Below are 3,872 nucleotides of genomic sequence, written 5' to 3' on the forward strand. Positions count from 1 at the left end.
TGAGGAGAGAAAGGTATGGTAGACAGTAGCCATTTTTGCTAATTATTCCAGTTCTCAGTCACCCCATTGTTCTGAGTCCATTGTAATATAGCAAATCCTGCCCCCTCCTTGCACCCAAGGATGGTCAATGAATTGTGAACAGCAGTGATGCCTGTCATTTCCAGTATGATCATTTCACAGCCAGAGTAAGAGCCACTGGGCTTTTCTTCCTCTGCCATGGTGATAGGCAGTGGTCCAGATGATGGAGACTCCATGAATCTTTGTCTGTGAATGAAGATGAAGTGGCACCAAGTTTCTGCTGACTTGCAACTGGCAAGGAGCTGAGCGAGAAATAAACTTTTGTTATTGTATATCACTAAGATTTGGGGTTAGTTTGTTATCACAACATAACATAGCCCATCCTGACTAATACAGAAGGGAAGGGTAGCAGGAGTGAGGAATGGCGCCATGGAGGTAAACACAGGCCTAATCATGATTTGCTTCTTAAGCCATGCTAAGAAGTTTAACTTGTGGCATGAGTGGTTGTTATTCCCTGTTCTGCAGAACCCTTGGTGCCTCATGGAAGATAAGAAACAGAATATTCAGGGATCCAGCCTTTGACCCTCACTTAAATAAGACACATTTGCTTTTATCCATCCTTTATTAGGTTTTATTTAAATATTCCATTTTTAAAACAAGGCTTCACTAGCAACAACAAAAATGAACAAAACCCCTGGATGAATCATGATTGGACTTGGTTTTAGAAAGATTGCTCTAGATCCAGAGACTGGATTGTCAACAGGAAAGACCGGAGGGAAGGAAATAACTTTGGAAGCTACTGCAGGAATCCAGATGAGAGATGAGCTAGACAGGTGGCAGTGAGGATAGAGAGAAGTGAATATACTTAACAAAATATTTGGGAGATAGAATCCACAGACTTGGTGGCAGATGGTCTCTGAGGGGCTGGTGAGAGAGTGAAAGGCATCAGTGATGACTCCAGGATTTCTGTCTTGGACTGAAGGTCAGTGCCATCCACTGAGATGGGAATCACAGGAGGAGAAGCAGGTTCAGGGAGAATCTGATTAACTCATTTCTGAATATGTGGATTGACCCAGGCTCCTGAAAGAGTCAAGTTGGGAGGACTCACAGGAAAGAGGTCTGCAGTTGAAGAAGTCCCAGTTCCACTGCTTAGCAGTTCCACCTCCGTGAGCCTGTTTTCTCATCTGTAAAATGGGCTAAAAATATTCAGCTTCATCATGTTGTTGGTTCACATCAAATATAAGAATTTGTGCCAGAAAGTGGTATGGACATTCTAAAATGCCACATAAATCATAAAAAGTATGCGCCCCACCATTTCCATTCCTCAGGTCCTGCCCTGCTTCTTGTTGGCAGAGGTATGAGCTCTGGCTCTGACCTCAGCTGTACTCCCTGAGGGATGGTGAGACCCGTGCCATTGCAGACGTGACTGACGCTGCTCTAAATCCGAAGGCCTACCCCCAACAGACACCCACCTCACCAAGAAACCACTGGACCTTGTCCAGCAGTCATGCAATTACAAGCACCTTCAAAGCACCACCAAACTCCCCAACGGAGCCATCTCTGAGTTGGTGATGACGGCTGCAGGTGCTGAGCCCCTGGAGATCATCCTGCGCCATCAGAGAAGGCTCCCACCTGAAGCAGCAGATCCCATCCACTCAACAGTCCATTGAAAGGCTCTTAGGCTAACCAGGTGACCTCTGCCGACGTGGCCTTGAGTTCTCCCCCTGGGTTGTGTGTTATATTATTGGCATGTAGTTTCTTCAGCTACTGTCTCTGCATAAATTCTAGTACTGAATCTGGTTTCTGCACGTTTGTATTGTTTTCATTTGGTTTTACAGGCTGTTATCCATACAGTACTTCCCAAACCTACCCCAATCTCTCATCCTCCTCTCCCTCGGCCATCCTATCTCTCTTTTGAAACAACGAATTCAGGACCCAACAAGTGGAGGCCTATTGAATGGTGACACCATTCAAAGGCAGGGGAGAGCCAGCCAGGAAGGAGATCAAGTTCCAGGTTTCAGGAACTAACTTCCTGCTTTGTGGAGGGTATGAAGTGAGTCAACAACATTCACTTTGTAGCCGTTGTGCCTCCCTTCCAAATTCATTCCATACGTGTCTACTAGCCAGGGGATTATGTATCACTGAGGGAGAAAGCAGGTATTCAGTAAGGTTATGAGGTATATGTCCAAGGGTCATTTGCCATTATACCCCTGCTGTTTGCTTTGATGATGGGATGTTATTCCCCCCACAATCCCCAAATCCCAACCATGCCTCTGAGGGGGGCAGGATAGTGCAGCAGCAAAGGGATGTGCTGTACAATTCTAGAGGCTGTCTGGACGAGTTAGACATGAGGTTGTTGACCTAGGTCTTGAAGGAGTCCAAAGTGGCAAGAAAAAAGAGGGTCAACTGATGCTGGAATGAAGAAGTCTGGGCAAGTCATGGAGACCTGACTGGAAGCGAGGGCAGAGATGCCAGAATCTGAGAAGACATCCTCTCTGGTGAATGGAGATGTCTTCAGCAGATACTTGGTATCAGCTCTGAGAGCCCATAACCCCGTTTCCTGCCACAATATGCGTCAGATGTATATATTCTTTATCACATCAGAAGAACAGTGCTAGTGTGTCATTCTTGTGAGCACCTTAATCCAGAAATATATTCATAATCCCCCCAAAATGGTAATAAGTATTTTCATGGGGAACAAAATAAATGTAAGGAGGAGGGGAGAGTTGTCAGGGGACATTCAGGAATTCTTTGGCCTGAAGAAAAAGTACAGAGCTTTGTCTGATTCATGGTGGCATCACCCAGGGACTTTCCAATTTCTGGGAAACTTATCCCTACAAAGAAATTATTTCCAGTGGCTTGGTGTCATGGCGATTTAACTGACTTGAGCCAAAAGTAGGGGATTTGGAGGAAGTCTGCCTAATCACGGGCAGTGGGAAATTGGGCTGGAGCCAATGTAAATGTGGCAGGCTGGGAAATATTTTTGCAGACAGGGAGCATTTAAACAATTTTTTATTGTGGTAAAATATACATAACATAAAATTTACCATTTTAGCCATTTTTAAGTATACATTTCAGTGGCATTAAGTACATTCACATTGCTGGGTAACCATCACCAATATCCAACTCCAGAACTTTTTCATTATCCTAAACTGAAACCCTGTATTCATTAAATAATTAACTCTTCATTGCCTCCTCTCCCCTGCCTCTGAAAACCACTATCCTACTTTCTGTATCTATGAATTTGACTATTCTAAGAACCTCACATAAGTGGAATCAAATAGCATTTGTCCTTTTGTATCTTGTTTATTTCACTCAGTATAATGTCTTCAAGGTTCATCCATTTCATAACATGTGTCCAATTCTCATTCCCTTTTAAGGCTGAAAAAAATCCCATTGTATGTATCTACCACATTTTACTTATCCATTCATCCACTGATTGACACTTGAGCACTTTCCACATTTTGCCTGCTGTGAACATTGATGTACATATATCTGATCAGATTCTTGCTTTCAATTCTTTGGGGGTATATACATAGAAGTGGAATTGTGGAATCATACAATAATACTATTTTTTTTTTTTGAGGAACCACTATACTATTTTCCACAATGGCTGCCATTTTACATTTTCACCACCAGTACACAGTGGTTGCACTCTCTCCACATCCTTGCCAACACTTGTCATTTTCTGTTTTTTTTTTTTTCTTTTACATAGTCATTCTAATAAATGTGAAGTGGAATCTCATTATGATTTGGCTCACATTTCCCTAATGATTAGTGATATTGGGAATCTTTTCATGTGCTTATTGGACATCTGTATAAATTCTTTAGAGAAATACCCATTGAATTCCTTT

At 42.8% G+C, this 3,872-nt stretch overlaps 1 pseudogene; it reads left to right on the forward strand.

Moving 5' to 3' along the window:
* Positions 1 to 447: 447 nt before the first annotated feature.
* LOC132007032 (NHP2-like protein 1) lies at positions 448 to 1,704 on the forward strand (annotated as a pseudogene).
* The last annotated feature ends 2,168 nt before the right edge of the window (positions 1,705 to 3,872 follow it).

The sequence above is a fragment of the Mustela nigripes genome, chromosome X, assembly GCF_022355385.1.
Source record: "Mustela nigripes isolate SB6536 chromosome X, MUSNIG.SB6536, whole genome shotgun sequence".
Classification (NCBI taxonomy): domain Eukaryota; kingdom Metazoa; phylum Chordata; class Mammalia; order Carnivora; family Mustelidae; genus Mustela; species Mustela nigripes.